The sequence below is a fragment of the Mytilus trossulus genome, chromosome 14 (assembly GCF_036588685.1).
Source record: "Mytilus trossulus isolate FHL-02 chromosome 14, PNRI_Mtr1.1.1.hap1, whole genome shotgun sequence".
In the NCBI taxonomy this organism is placed as follows: Eukaryota; Metazoa; Mollusca; class Bivalvia; order Mytilida; family Mytilidae; genus Mytilus; species Mytilus trossulus.
Window position 1 is genome coordinate 36,881,893 of NC_086386.1, and position 16,511 is coordinate 36,898,403.

At 30.2% G+C, this 16,511-nt stretch overlaps 1 protein-coding gene across 1 annotated transcript in view; it reads left to right on the top strand.

The window, feature by feature from the left end:
* The window catches only part of LOC134696873 (putative protocadherin beta-18), a 55,652-nt gene that overhangs the window by 2,631 nt on the left and 36,510 nt on the right, over positions 1–16,511 (top strand). The window contains exons 3-4 of the mRNA XM_063558832.1: positions 4,787–4,912; positions 12,696–12,841. The gene's annotated coding sequence lies outside the window, so the exon portion shown is untranslated. The remainder of the gene's footprint in view (positions 1–4,786; positions 4,913–12,695; positions 12,842–16,511) is intronic.

Genomic DNA, 16,511 nt, shown 5'->3' on the forward strand with positions numbered 1-16,511 from the left:
CAATTTGTGCTGATGTGTCAAACATAACCTCAGTTTCATTTTTCATTCCAATAAGATTTTTGAAGTGCACAGAATGATGTCAATTGTCCAAAAATGCAGAGTTGTTTTGCAGATGTGCACCAATGTATTCAAATAAGCGTGTTAAGTGTTAAATTAATGTGACACAAAATGTTTGAAAATCCTTTAAAATTAAAGAAAATATCAGCCTCAGAAATAATAGGATTCACTCAACATGCAAAAATACTGAAAAAAGTACACTGTACATTTTGTACCTGTCTGATAACAGTACAATGCTTGCAATTGTATTTTCACCACCCTAGCTTCCCTATGGTAAGATTGAATTTGATTCTTTTGTCATGTAGTACATTTAGATGAAATATATAGTTAATTATTGAATTTTCTTAAATTTTGCTCTCATCAGACAATCTGATTCTGAAAATGATGATTTTCTAACTCAAGCACCTCGTCTGACTATGTTTTTTCTGAGTTGAGTAGAGTGACAATGCAATGACTATACTTAATCCATTGCGTTGAAAAATAGCAATATTTATCAGATGGCAATATCTCAATATTAAAAACACAAAAAAATCAAAATATATTTTGATTGTTCACAATATGCCTGAAATTGAAATAGATTTCTGGAAAGATTTTTTTTAATCTTTTTCAAATGTTTAGTACCATCGTTAAAGATGTTTTAACACAGAAATCATAAGAAGATTTTTTCAGAAATTTCTATTTTATTTTAATCACACAGACAATACATCTGATACCATACAGACTACCTCAAGCTTTCAATGTGAGTTTTCATATGGATGGTGAATATTTTACCATAAAAGCATGCTTTTTGTAAATGCATTCATGATGAAGTCTCAATATTTGAATACCCTTATTATTTGTTTTTAGTCTGCTGCCAACAATTTGAAAACACATACTTTAACATTTACGTTTGTTATTTTAATGTACCAAACTTTTGAGCTAATGTTATCTTTTTCTGTGAAATCAAAATGCACTGCACACATCTGCTCATAAATTATATCCTTTGTTCAAGTTTTTGTAAAGAGACAGACTTCAGACATTTTCTGTGAACTTTTTTTTGGAAAAAAATTCTTGATCAAAACAACTTATCGTAATTACCTTTTTCGGTAAATTTGATCTTGAAGGAATGTCAGATTTTTGGGATAAGAAAAACAAAAAATTGAAAAAAAACACATTTGGTCCCTGAACTTACCAAATGTAAAGGGTTATCACACATATTCTTTAATAACTGAAAACTTGACTAAGGTATAAGGAACTAAGAAAAACAAAACAAATTTGACATTGAACAAGTTACCATGGCAACAAATCACGACCTTATTTGCATATTTTGTCAAATTTCGTGATTTTCCTTGTTTTTTCATCAAATTTTAAGTATATTTCAGATTTAAAAAGTATGTGTGCACCCAAGAAACAACTTTATATTTGGTGAGATTGTGCCAATAGTTATAATAAAGCTTCTGTTAAATTATTTTGTTGTTTCTGGGCTGCGCAGGATGTTTCCACAACGGAAATAAAGACAGAAAACTGCATAAATTCTGTATTTTTCATCGTTTTTGTGAAAACAGTACATATCATGACGTAATTTTGACGTCACCAGATAAAAATCTTTATGTTTTTCATTTATATTTCTTGACCCTATGCATTTCTAAACATTATGTGCCAATTTCAAATGGGTATCAAACATTTTATTTTCTTGGGCCAGAACGGGGCCTTAATGCCCCTACTCCTTTGGGGAAAACAAACCCCTATACAGTATTTGGTAACAATGTCATATAATATTGTCAGATTCCTGATTCCTGATTCATTGGCTGATTGGTCTATGTACTACAGTGATCACTAGTCAACCTTGTTTAAACCCTGTCAAATTGAATGATATGCCTGATTCCAGTTATTTGCCGAAAATATCCTAGGTGAAATTCTTTATAGGTCTTTGCTTTGACCAATGATCACATAAGCTCTCTTTTGATCATTTTCACGTCTGTTACCTACAAAATGTTTTGCTTTGACTTAAGTAGTGAAAAATTAACATTTCAAACTTATAGGATAGTATTTAGAAATAGATTTTTGCAAGAGCAGACAGATAGCATACCCGTAGCCAGGGGGGTTCGGGGTGGTTCTGACACACCCCCCCCCTCCCCTTTGAAAACAAATAAGCACTGTTAAAGTCAATGTTCTGTTTTAATTGTGACTGTTAAAGTCGAGTTTGTGAGTTAAACGAACCCCCCTTAGAAATTGCTGGATAGGTTTTTCATTTCTGATCAGTGTATCTTGCATTGACAATTTTACAAAAACCTTATGTAAGCTAAAGGTTCCTGATAAAATTTTGAAAAAGTTCAAGCCTTAATTTGCAAAGAGAAGAAGTCTTAATGGTTCTACTCATTGTTGAAGGCCGTATGTTAACTTATAGTTGTTAATTTCTGTGACATTTGGTCTCTTGTGGCTACTGGTAGTTGTCTAATTGACAATCATACATTATCTTCTTGTTTTTTGTATTTTCCAAAATTGTATGAATATTTACATTTGGTATGTACAGTACATCTTTTGTTTGGTCCCTCTAATATCTTTTAGTGTTTACCCATGGCAAAACGGAAACATGAAAGTTTATTAATCGGACACAAAACCGCAACATGAAAGTTTTTAATAGGATACAAAACAGCGGAGCATGAAAGTTTATTTAATAGGACACAAAACAAGAGGATGTTATGTTCACAATAATGCAAGTCCTGTCTTCAAAATATAATAACTGGCAAATTACACATTCAGACTTGTTCTGTTTTATATTATGATTTTTATCTTGATATTTGAATTATTCTGCCTTGATACGATAGAAACATTACCTTTCTGTGAAAACAGAACAGTATTGTCAAATTAAAGTACATTATGAATTAGGTTATTTTTATCAATAGATGAAACAAGATATTGTTCTTAAAATAATGCAAGTTTGAAAAAAGGACCTTTTTATTTCTTAAATTTTTTACCTGATAATTAACTATGTAAAAGGGAGGCATGTATATCTTAGTTTCGTGTTTACTTTGATGAATATTACTTTTATTTTATTTTCATGCATATGAATTTAATTCTTTTGTTAAGTGAGATTTGATATTATGAAATTGTAATTGTTTATGGAAGTTTTAATTACAAAAGTTTACTTTATTTTAGATATCAAAGCTCAAAAATGGGAAACAGAAACTAAAAACAAGTGGATTTTTTGTGTGAAAGGGAGGTATATTTAATTTTCAAAGGTCACTTTGATCTATATTAATTTTATTTTTCATGCATATTAAATGTTACTGCAATGTTTTGTGAAGTTAAATTTAATATAAAGATTATGAAATTGTTATTGTTATTGAAAATTTTATTTACAAAATTGAAATTTATTTTTGATATCAGAGCTCAAAAATATGAAACCAACACTACACTCAGGTGTAGTTTTGATCAAAGTGTAGAAAACATATTCCCCTCAAACTTAATAATCCTGATAACTTCTGACCCTACAACTCTTTGGGTGGTAGAGTATGCATAGCTTACTGTAAGTGCTAATTTGTGTGTAGATGTTATGCAGTGTTTGATTGGGATTTTATCAATCTGACTGGCCACAGACCACTACTGGAGGATATACCAAAATACCACGAAATGAAAGAAAATGTAAAATATGTAATATCTTAGACGATGAATTTCATTTTTTCTTCAACTGTAAAATAAATAAAAATAAAAGAGAAATCTTTCTAAAATATTATATACAAAAATATGTAAATTTTAATACACTTAATTTTACTGATAAACTCGTGATAATACTTAATCCATCAACACCAAATGATGTAAAAGCAGTTGTTTCTTTTATTAAAGAGTCATTAGAACTGGGGAAAGGAGAACAGTAACTGTTTTTATCATATTTCTTATAATATTGTCGAGTTTTCATTATGTTTCATCAATGTATTTGCCACAACCAAAATTGGTTTTTGTATGTTTTTGCAAATAAAGATATTAATTTCCGTATTAGTTGTAAAAAATTTTAAAGTTTTGTCATCTTAAAAAAATCGAACCTTGAGAAATTTTCCCAATTCTGTGTGTGTATTGTACAGTACAAGTCCCAATATAATGTCCAATATTTAGAAAAAATGAACCTTTTAGCAGACAAATTTATAGCTCATAGACAAGTCAAGAGAGGTTCTTATATCAAAAAAATAAAAAAATCAGCTTTATAGACAGAAATCATTTAAATATATGTAAATATCTGTAATGAGAAGAAATCATCCGACTTTAAATGAAATTGATCTGTTGATCTGTTTCAATTATCTCTAAAAACTACACTCTCAAGTAAACTGTAGTTGATGTTCAATACTGAAGTATTGCAAAGCCCAACAAAAGTGAAAAGACGAAGTTGGACCTACAAATAAATTTTATTTTAACTACTAATATCAGTTTCTTCAATTTAAAAAAAAAATGAAATTGTAGACTATGAGATCTATCTCTCTCAATATACAAGTTATTATTACCCCACACAAGATATATTGTCAAAATGACAATTCATATATTACAGTTGTATTTAAAGAATGAATTTCAAATATTGTTGTATACATTTGAAATGTGATGACTTTGTGATAAATGATGACGCCAGTGATGGCTATAATTATACCTTCCAATTAAGACAAGATCATGAAGATGTAAAAGTTTCAAGTTATCAGCATTAGATTTAATTATTGAGAAAGTTAATTGTCAGATAACATTACTCCTTTTTCTATTTTTGCAGGTAGAATGTCATGCCTCAAGGGAAGGGAGCAGTGAAGATGCAGAGAATTATTCGGAAAACGGATATCCTGAAGAGTCGATTGTCGGCATGATTAAGAATAATATAATTACAGTGTCAAAGTAACAGGTAGAGTTAATGTTATGTTATTAGTCGTAATTTTCCGGCCTGTAAACCGCAATCCATAAATGAAGTTGACTCCGATTTCACTTAAATAAAACCCAAGTGTTTACTTTATAAATTGTTTAAAATCTTTTTGATATTCAAACTTCTTAAATATCAGTAAGCAGTCCATTTTTAACAAGACATTGAAACGGAAACTTAATTTGTTTATGAGGACTTCCCGAACAGGATTTGAACAGGATTTAATCGTTTTGAAGATAAATGTAAAATTAAATTTAAACAATATCAGCTTCTACTTAAAGGAGACAGTTACCGCTTAATGATTTGAGAATTTTTGTTTGAAAATATTGATTTTGTTTTCAATGATTTATGTACTCTTTAAAGTCTTAAGACCACCAGTGAGACGAGATGACAGCACCGTATTGACAAGACTGGACTAATGTTTGATTATGTAGCTTCTGTTTCATTTGACGATTTAATCTGCAAATAAATCATTCATATTCTGTTAGCCTTTTTAACTTTAGGGATATAGGCAGCAGATAAAAGTGGTGATTTTTTATAAGAGTTTTCAAAAATCATTACTGATATTGATGTAATACTTCCCTTTTAAGTGAGGATCAGTTAAAAAGCATTTGTTCAGGCATTTCACAAATAAGGATATCTTTTATTACAAAAGTTTATGTATACACTTTCATGCAACATTCATTGAACATCTTTAAATTTTTCAAATTGAACTATGTTTTTCGGGTTTGTTTTGGCAAGTAGTTAGTCAAGAATATGAAAATTGTACTGTTGTATAACCAATGATGAGCCTGATTTGGTTAAATGTTGAGAAACATGTCTATTATGCAGGTTCTCATAATTCTGACAGAACTATAAACCTTGGACTTAATGAGGTATTAACACTTGATTAAAAGTAATTTGGCTCGTTTAATTTTCATTTTTTTTTTAACAAAACCTTTTACATTGGGCCCTTTGACTAGAATATATAAATTCAAAAAACTTGAACCAGACACATTATTGGAAAAAAATGGTTGGATATATAGCAGTTTGACTAACACCAATTGTGATCATTGAAAAGCTTAATATTTCCTCAACAACACAACATCATTAAAATATTTAGCTGATTTTACATTGTTTTCTCCCTGTAATGTTAGGTACCACCTTAATTCCTCAAATTGTCCTTGTTCTGATGTTTTGTTGACATTGCAGATGTTGTCCTGAACTTTAGTATTAAGGGGTTTATTGATGAGTTTCAAATATATGTCATGTGATGTTTTTCTTGGTTTATTCTACTTTGTAGAAAATTAAAGCTTTTGTGTTTATCTTTCATGTTTTGTGGTTGCGAAGAGGGGTTCAAATATTTTTATATATACATTATATAAATGTTTCTATTACTATACAATGTTCAGAAATAAAAATCTGAACTGACTGAATTGCCCATGTACCAAATCTGTTAGTCTTACCTAGTCAATTTTATTTTCTCATGAATTTATGATTCTATTAAATACTGCGAAAATTGATGGGATTTAGTTATTAAGCTACCTTAATTTTTCAAAATTTAATAAAATTTCTGTATGGTTTTCAAAACTATTTTGAATTGGTCACAAGGATGAGAGTTTTATGGTAGAAATGGGCTAAAACCACAAATAAATAAAACTAAACAATAAAATGAGAAACTGTGTCAACATTGTTACTCTCTGGCTTTAGTTACTTTGAAATTTTGTGAAGCTTTGGTATTTTGATAGGAAAATTATGTAGTGATAAAATTTCTCATTTCCTTTGTTCTATCATATTATCATTCATCAAAAGTAATTTATCACGATTTCATTTGTAATTTAAAAATAATTTCAACTGAATAAAGCATTTAGGATAACTAAAGTTAATAATATGATTTCATTTTGACTACAAATGTTTATGAGGATTAAGTAAAATAAACTTATTTGTTGAATTAAGAATTTATTTGATGAAATTATTATTGTACAGTTATAGGAATATTTCATTTCCGTCCCTTTTCCACACATCATTGGTATTTTAAATTTGAAATTTTCAAGTAGCAGATTTGAGTCTTCTTCATTATTAAACACTAAAAATGTCTGGTTCTATGAAAGATTGTTGTTTGATATCCTGAAGTAAATTTTCAATAAAAGCGTGTACCAATAAGAGGACCAAATGTCAGCTTTACGAAACAAAAGGACGAACCCTAATCAATATTTAATTTGTAACCGCAACTGTAAATTTTTTGTAAGAGGTATAGAAAACTGGATATTAAAATGCCATCAATAAAGATCGAACTGTCAAGTAGGATTATCTCCTCCTGTCCGACAAGTGAGGATTGCCATCAGTTTAGACGGCTAATGATCCCGCCATTGTTGGTATTCTGCATCATTGAAACGATTTGTACGCATTTTCTGTCACAAGGTGAATTTAAGCTTCTGAAATTATTTGTTCAGGTCAGGTTCTAAAGTGTCCTTGGTGTTTGGTTAAAGCTTAAGCCAAGTCTAATTGACACTAGGCCCTTTTTTGTAGTCAAGGGTGAAAAGTTTGTAAAATTTAATATTTTGAAGATTTAGTGCATTGTAAAATTTAATAAGTGTCATGTTGGACAGTCTTGTTAACAAGTTTGTCAACAATTATTTGAATAAAAACTAATTTTGAACATTCATGCTTTTATGGACAAACTAAACTGTTCTTTGAAGTTTTGAAATTTATTTTATAATTAAGTCAAAATGACCATTTTGTGGAGAAAAAACAACTTTATAATTGGAATTGAAGATGTGGCATTAACTTTTTAACTTCCATAGTAAATTTTCAGCAGCGATAACTTAGTTTTCTATCTGCCCAAGCCTTCAAACTTTCTTATGCCTATGCAATCTTTGCAGATAAACACCCCTTGAGAACACATTTGGAGAATTTTTAAAAGATCCCTGGTTGTTGAATTTGAGTCAATTTTTAGCAGCATTCTCAATGTAGACCAACCATTTTGTGTAATAAAATTCAACACTGTTTCTGAAAACACTGCTGCTATTTTAGTGGGTATGACGAAACTGCTAAAATAGCAACAAAGTTTATAAGATTTTAAATCAAGATAATTTAAGGTAATTTCTTTTGTATTTTAACTGTTTTAATGTTTTAAGATTTAAGGGTTTTGTACACTTAAAAAAGTCTTGAAGTTTTTAATCCAAGTTTGAACATGATAATATATTGAAAATCAATTTGATGTTTGAAATGAAAACAAATTAAATAAATGATAAGGTAGATTGTTTATATTGGTACAGGTTAATTGTATATAAGTAGTTTAAACTACCATAGATAAAATATAGGTCTTTTCAACATTAGTGTCAATTTCAGGTCCTTTTGGTGTTAATGTCAACACTTTAGAACAAATAAATTTCACTTTTCAGAAGATAATAACTGAAAAAAGCTTATAAGTGTGTTTTCCCCTATTATACAAGTTCAGGCAAAATTAAGGGAAATTATATAGCATTTAAAATTGAAATAGATTAAATATGGGTCTTTAATACAGGTGTCAGTTTCTTTTGTCATGTTTGTAGTGAGATTCACATGTCGTAAATTGTAAATTACCGAACCTGACAAGAGGATGTTTTTTTGTCTCTGATTACATATTATTATCTCCTAGTATTAAGTATTTGGCAGGACTGGTGCCATCTAGAAAAGCTGTACATTTGTCAGTCTTGTTTCACACGTGGGTAAATTGTGATGGATAGGAACGTCAGAGTCACTACTTTTATACCTCATATCATGAATACTTTTTTTATAAAATTGTAGTCTATTTAATACCACTTAAACTATTATAGTGACCCCATTAGAGCACATCTCTCCAGTTTGATACAGCCCTTCATGTCAACCGCTAATTTATTATACGTCCAATTTTTTTTACAATTTCTACCTTTGATATTGTGGTAATGAAATTCAAAGGAGTAAAAATTGAAAATTAAGTTTCATTTTGTTGTTGACAGGTTATTGAATGAATAGATTTTACCCATAATCCTAAATTGTTTGGTTTTTTTTGTCGTAGTTATATGTAATTAGTAGCTTAGTCACTTGGTTAAGTGTAAAAGTTGCAGATATTTTTGTAACAAGTCATACCTATTGATTCTATCCCCGCCCATACAATGTACTGAGTTAATTGTCCAGGTGATGTAGTAAGAGAAAAATCTTAATCCTTATTGAAAGTGGTATTTTCAAATCGAAGCTTTGTTTGGTAGCTGCGAAAAACTTTTACCACAAAAATAACTGATTATCGTGCTGAAAAGTATAAAAGAGCTTAAAAATGATTAACAGTCATGGAGAGGGATAACAAAAAAAACATTATTGTATCTATTGATATATAAGATTTATTACTTCAAAAATATGTAGATATCATTGCATCAACATATAAAACATTGAAACTTTTAAAATTCTGTAAATTCAGAAAAAAGCATGTTCTTTTTTCTCACACCTCAATGAAGTTTAGAAAGCCAAACTTAGGAGTAATGTTCACATGCAGGTGGGACAATGTATTGGTTTGTTTTTAGGTCACTCCAAATCTCTTTATAAGCTTTTCTAGCCCATTGGGCCAAGTGAGCTTTTCTCATCACTTGGCATCTGTCGTCTGTTAACTTTTACAAAAATCTTTTTCTCTGAAACTTTTGAACCAAATTTAACCAAACTTGGCCACAAACATCATTTTGGTATGTTGTTTGAAAATGTGTCAGATGACTGCTCGCAAACCAAGATGGCCTACATGGCTAAAAATAAAACATAGGGGTAAAATGCAGTTTTTGGCTCATATCTTTGAAACAAAAGCTTTTACAGCAAGTTTGACGAAGTAAAATTGTTAAGTAGGTTATGTCTATCTGTCTTGAAATTTTCTGACTTATCAGGCAACCCATTGTTAGGTTGCTATCCCTGAATTGGTAATTTAAAGAAAATTTTGCAGTTTTTGGTTAATATCTTCAATATTATTATAGATAGAGATAAACTGTAAACAGCAATAATGTACAGCAAAGTCAGATCTACAAATAAGTCACTATGATTAAAATGGTCAATAGATATTTTTATGAGTTATTGCCCTTTATAGTCAATTTGTTGTTGAGCCTTCGACGTTGGTCAAAAAGCAAGACATAGCGATCCTTCATTCCGTTGGCGTCAATAAAAATTCACTCTGTGGTTGAAGTTTTTGACATGTTAATAACTTTCTTAAACTATACTGGAATTCTACCAAAATTGGACAGAAGCTTGTTTATGATCATAAAATAGTATCCAGAAGTAAATTTTGTAAAAATAAAATCCCATTTTTTTAGTATTTAACTTATAAATGGACGTGGTTTTTCTGCCGAGAAACAATAAATTCACTCTGTGGTTAAGAGTTTTTTAAATTTTGATAACTTTCCTAACTGTGCTGGGTTTGTACCAAACTTGGACAGAAGCATGTTTAAGATTATAATATAATATCAAGAAGTATTTTGTAAAAAAATAAATTCATTTCTTTCCTTGTTTGTTCGTCCATCCCTTTCGTCCGTCTGTCCTGCTTCAAGCTAAAGTTTTTGGTCAAGGTAGTTTTTGATGAAGATGAAGTCCAATCAATTTGAAACTTAGTACACATGTTTTCTACAATTTCATCTATGAAATTTTCAGGCCAAATTAGAGATTTTCCCCTATTTTCACAGTCCAATGAACATAGAAAATGATAATGTGGAGAGGGCATTCCTGTACTGGGGACAAGTTATTGTTAAAACATTTATTAGATTCATAAACTTTCCTGGATTTTTATCGAACTTGGACAGAAGCTTCTTACAATCAAATGTTAGCATCAAGAGAAATATTTTTATTGTAATTTTTCCTCATTTTTGTTGAGCCTGTAACTTACAGAAAAAGAAGGCAAGACCCTGGGTTTCATGAACCCTTACAAATTTTGTTTATATATTGTAGATGTTATCTTTATGCAAAATGTACTAATAAATAGTTTTGAAAATTTTTATTTTGATTTAGAAAGGAAAATTCTGAGTTTTAAGTTTTAAGGACTTGCTGTTGGAAGATGTTCTTACAACATAGGGGACTTGATTGAATAATAACAGTTTTGTTTTTGTAGACAAAGAAGTATACAAGCTTTTAAAGACCACACATTTTTTTGAAAGAGTTAATAAAAAGGTTTTTGGTTTATAAAAATATTTGGTAGTTGTTGAGAGTTATATTCTTTTGACCTTCAAACTTGATGAACATTTCAAAGTCGTATACATTTTACTCTGGTAAAGGCTGACTGATCATTTCGTGTATGATTTCTTGGTCCAGATCACTAGAATTTTTCAGATAGTTTTGACTCTTGATTAAAATTTGTGGTTTTGGCTTTTTAATTGAACTGTTGTTTATTTCTAAAGCTTGGACTTGTGTTTGACCAACTGCGACTTTTGTGCATTTTTCCTTGAAAGTGTGACTGAAAGTTTCATATCAATGACTTTCAATTTCGTTCTTGAAAATGATATTGAAATTTATTCAGTGGTCAATTTAAATGTCTTAAATCATCCTGCAGAGAAGGAGGATCAATTTTAATGTAACTTCATTCAATTCTCAAGAGAGATCATGATTGATGACAAAAAAATCGGTCATCTTTAAAAAGATATCAATTATCCTAGCCTTGACCGTGGAGCCATCATGTCCAATAATTTCTGCCGTTATTACACAGTATTATATGAGATTGAAGATGAGATTAAAAAAATTTTCGTTAAGAACAGCGGTAGATTTAGTACTTTGGAGACATGCAGACGTTTGGACTGTCACATCACATGTGTAGATTTATTTTACCCAGCTCAACTTCACTGCACAAACCACTTAAATACAAAATAATAGGATGCAGATAGGGAAAAACCTAGATTAATATTGACATTTACATGGATTTTGTCTGGTCTTTAAGATGTTTATTTGTATTGTTTTCCTACATGATCATGTCAAGATCACCCAAGGTGACAATATTGTCCCAACCTGAGAGTACAATTAACTTTGCTGACCATAGTAAGCATCTGTTAGGAATCTTACAATATTAGAATGATATGCTGGAACTGTTTTCTTAGAGGTTGATTTGTGCATTTTTGTTAAAATTCTAGTATATCATGATTAGAAACTTCAAAGCTTTAGAGAGATTTTTCAGAGTTCTGGAAATGAAATGGATCAAATGTTTTGACCACCAAATTATTAAAGAGACTGACACCATCTTGTCATTTTGCTATAGAAATATTATAAATAGGGAGAACCAGTAGATTTTCCTCAAGGAATACCTGTGAAAAAAGGATTTTTGGATTTTTATGTATTATGATATTAAAGTAATAAATATGGAAATATTGCCAATGAGACAACTCTTCACAAGAGACCAAATGAATCAGAAGTCAATCAGTAGGTTATATTGAAAGAGTTTTGGTGTGTAAACTTGGCAGACTCACTCACAAACTGTATTAAGACTGAAAAAAAACCTGTTAAATTTGTACGGTCATGTGGAGACATTTTCACTTCAATAAACTCCACAAAAAAATCTAATTACTTATATAAGGCGCATAAATTTCTAAAAAAAATTATGCATAGAGCAAAATATTTCATTGAGAAAGAACTTTACAGAACTTTTTCACTTGTGTATCTAGTTGTGATAAATTCATAACTTCATCTTATATTTTGTCACACTGTTTTAAATATTTCCATGCTAATGCCATAAAGCAGTCATCAAATCTATCAATTAAATGTTTTCTACATGACTGTTGAAATGTGTTTCATTATACATTTACATACTTCATTCTTTCAGCCAAAGAATCTATCAGAAATATATACATTAAATATTCATACAGTGGATATGTGAACAGATGAAAGTGCTTTTTGGAAATGATGAAGATTTTCTGTCCAGGGATGTGGAAAAAACTGGTATGACCTTGAACCTAAATTAGTTTGAAGGTGAAGGAAGTTATTAAATCCATACTAATCTACTAATTTAAGCTTAAAACTAGAAAAAGCTCAATTAGAGTGATGGCTATAAGAAGATTTCTTGGCTCACCTGATACAAAAAGTATAACATGGTGTTCCCTGTCTTGTTAGCTCACCAGATACACATTTATTTACCTGGTGTCAATTGCCTTGATATGTCACCTGACCTATATAGCTATTTGAGTATTTTCTGTCACTTGGTATGAAAATGAACTTTATAAAAAAATCTTCTTATGTCATTTGGCCAGTATCAACCAAAGTTGGCCTGCATGCATATGATCTAAAGAGAGTTAATAACATTTGTCTATTAAGAAAGGCAATCGACTTTGCAACAGTGGCTAAAATAAAACAAAATATAAGAGTATCATGCAATCTGTTATCTAGAAAAAATAAAGATATATTTTTTTTTGTTTATCTCATTTGATTGCTCTTAAAATGCTGCATATTGAGTAATTTGTTTAGGGAGAAGGAAAAAGAAATGACTGATTTCTCTAATTTTTCACCATAGTGATTCCTTCTACCAGGAGCCTCTAACAATTTTTATTGACAATGGAGAGTTAGTGCAAAGAGAAAATTTATCTGTGGGTACTGTGTGTAACCTATAAGTTTTCAATATAAAAAAGAAGATGTGGTATGATTACCAATGAGACAACTATCCACAAAAGACCAAAATGACACAAACATTAACAACTATAGGTCACCAAGTCTTTTGATTATGTTTAATTTGTTGTTCTTTTTAAAATGTTACTTATTTTTCACTAAAAATTTGTGAAAACACTGATTATCACTCGCAAGTTATCATCCTTTGCTTGGGCCAAAGCCAATTTTGTGCGTAATAGAACCAGTCCACGATTGACAAGGGGAAGAAATTTGTTTTAAAAGTGGGTAATAACAGAATCTAATTGGTAATTGACAAATGGACAATTACCGTTGGTTTATATTACACATCTATCTAATTATAGAAACATATAATTTCCAAACCACTGGAATCAGAAGCCATTATTATAAAACTTCCTGAAGGTCTGTGAGAACAGTTTTTAATAAGATTTCAAATCATAATTTAGACATAATAAAAGAATAACAATAACAAATTTAAAAGGAGTGTTAGTAAATTAATTTACATTGTGTCAGATTGGGGTCATATATCTGAACTATTAAATCAAATTAAAGTTTAATGAATGGATATGATTAAGAGATATTTCCCACTACCCACAATCCTTTGTTTTAATCAACTGAATCAGATTTGAAATTGGCATCAAATCAAATGAAAAGATTTTGCCATTTTGGTGCTATAGTTCTTGGTCACATCTGAATTGTCAATAGATGCTTCAGGTTGATAATATGATTCAAAATAAAAGAATTCAATGACCTTTATTTATATCAAGCCCTTAAATTGGTAATAAATTTTATCGAGATGACACAAAAAAATATGCAGAAGTTGTATGTCTGTTTTGTTTTTGGATAATGTGTTTAATTACTTAAATAAAACAAAGGTAAGCTAATTGTGCAGTACACCTATCATTATAGATATCAAAATTAATCGTTTGTTATAAATCTGTATTTGGATCCAACTTTGCTGAGGTCATTAATTACTTTTGAACAAAGTCTTAGATTGACACTTATCATTTTAATAATCAAAATAAATCTTTCTTGCTTGGCACTTATCTTTTTCATTAATCGCTGAGTGGCTTTGAATAACCTGTTGACCACCAATCAATTTAGTCATCAGAGATTTACGTTAGTGCCGAAATTTTCAATTTACCCCAATCGGATATGAAACCGTATATATCTAATAATAATAATGATAGAGTGAGTCGTTCATTAGAGTGCATTGTGGTAGAGAAGCCGATCATTATTGCCTCAAATAGTCGGGAGTCATCCCGTCAATAGATGTATCAAGTTACTTCATGATGAACAGCTAAAGACCCTAGTCTGAATAATATAGGATAGTATCTTTTTAAAATTACTTTTTGTATTGAATTCATTTTAAAATATTTTTTTCATCTTTTTCTATGAGGTTGATCACATATATTTGTGACATGCCTGCTGATAAGACCAGGGCAGTGTTACGTTTCATCAAAACCTCGATGTTTATCTTAAAGTATTCTTTTTAGATGCACAAACCCATTAAAGTGTTATGACATTTTCCTTTAAACAAATCAAATGTTTCACAGTTTACTGTTTTTCAAAGCTGCGCACCTGTGAAATTGTTGCAAACTATTGTTTTAAAGAAACATCAATATTTGCTGGTCTCTGAGAAACATGAACATTTGTTATATTTATTTTATCGTTATTTTTGGCAGGGTTTTCCCCGATTCTAACCTATTTGCATTTATCTGACCTTTTCTGTTACAGTTTTGTAAAGTGCAAATGGCCTTGTTTTTATAAACTTTTATAATGAACTTTTGTTTTTGCCCTGAAAGACTTTTATAGTGACGATATTATACACTGGGGTCACTGAAGGGGACAAGGGTACATGTGATTTTGGTTTTACACTTTTCTTCTCACACTTATACGACAACATAAGTGTTATTTTGTTGGAAAATCTTGAGTCAAAACAAGAAAAGTTATCATATATTTTGGAGAACGGTTGCTTTTGTCTGGTTTTTAAAAGATATTTTACCCACAACATAAGTAGTAGCATTCCAAAGTGGCCAAACATGCATGAGAAAAAGTCATATTAGACCAGAAAAAAACACACGAGTGCATTTTTTCTGAAGTTGTCATATAAGTACCACTTGTCCTATTGAAAGCATAAGTATTTTGTTGATGGAAATTAATATCAGAATGGTTATTATGATGATATAGAATTAATTTTGGAATAGTGTAAGAAGTGGATGTACTTAGGTCAATGTGTTTTTGTAATTCCCTTGAGGGCATTACACTGAAAGATAAAGTATAACAAAAAAAACATATTCTAGCTTGAAGTGTCTAGAAATTCTTACAAAATATGGAAAGTCAGGAATCTGATGTACAGTAGTTGTCGTTTGTTTATGTAATATATACGTGTTTCTCGTTTCTCGTTTTGTTTATATAGATTAGACCGTTGGTTTTCCCGTTTGAATGGGTTTACACTAGTAATTTTGGGGCCCTTTATAGCTTGTTGTTCGGTGTGAGCCAAGGCTCTGTGTTGAAGGCCGTACTTTAACCTATAATGGTTTACTTTTTAAATTGTTATTTGGATGGAGAGTTGTCTCATTGGCACTCACACCACATCTTCCTATATCTATGAGATGGTAACAGGTATGAAATAAGAAGTATGTAAGTGCATATCATCAGTATATGTCACAAAATAGTACATTTTATAGGTTTTCTTACTTTGGTTGCTTTCATCAAATACCGCTACATTATTAATTCTAGGGGGGATCCAGCACCCCACTGGATCTGCCACTGTTTAGTGATCATAGACCATCATAAAATCAGAACAGCGAAATTTGAATAAAATTTATTCTCGAAATTGACCTCTGAACATAAATTACATCATAATTACTTGACATGTTGATAAGATCAGCCTAAAATGGATTTTTCACATGAATACAAATTTATTATACTGTCTGCAGCTACTTCAAGAGAAACACAGGCTTCAATTGATTTGAAAAGTTTGTAGACAAGTCTTCAATTTCTTTCCAATTATATCAGA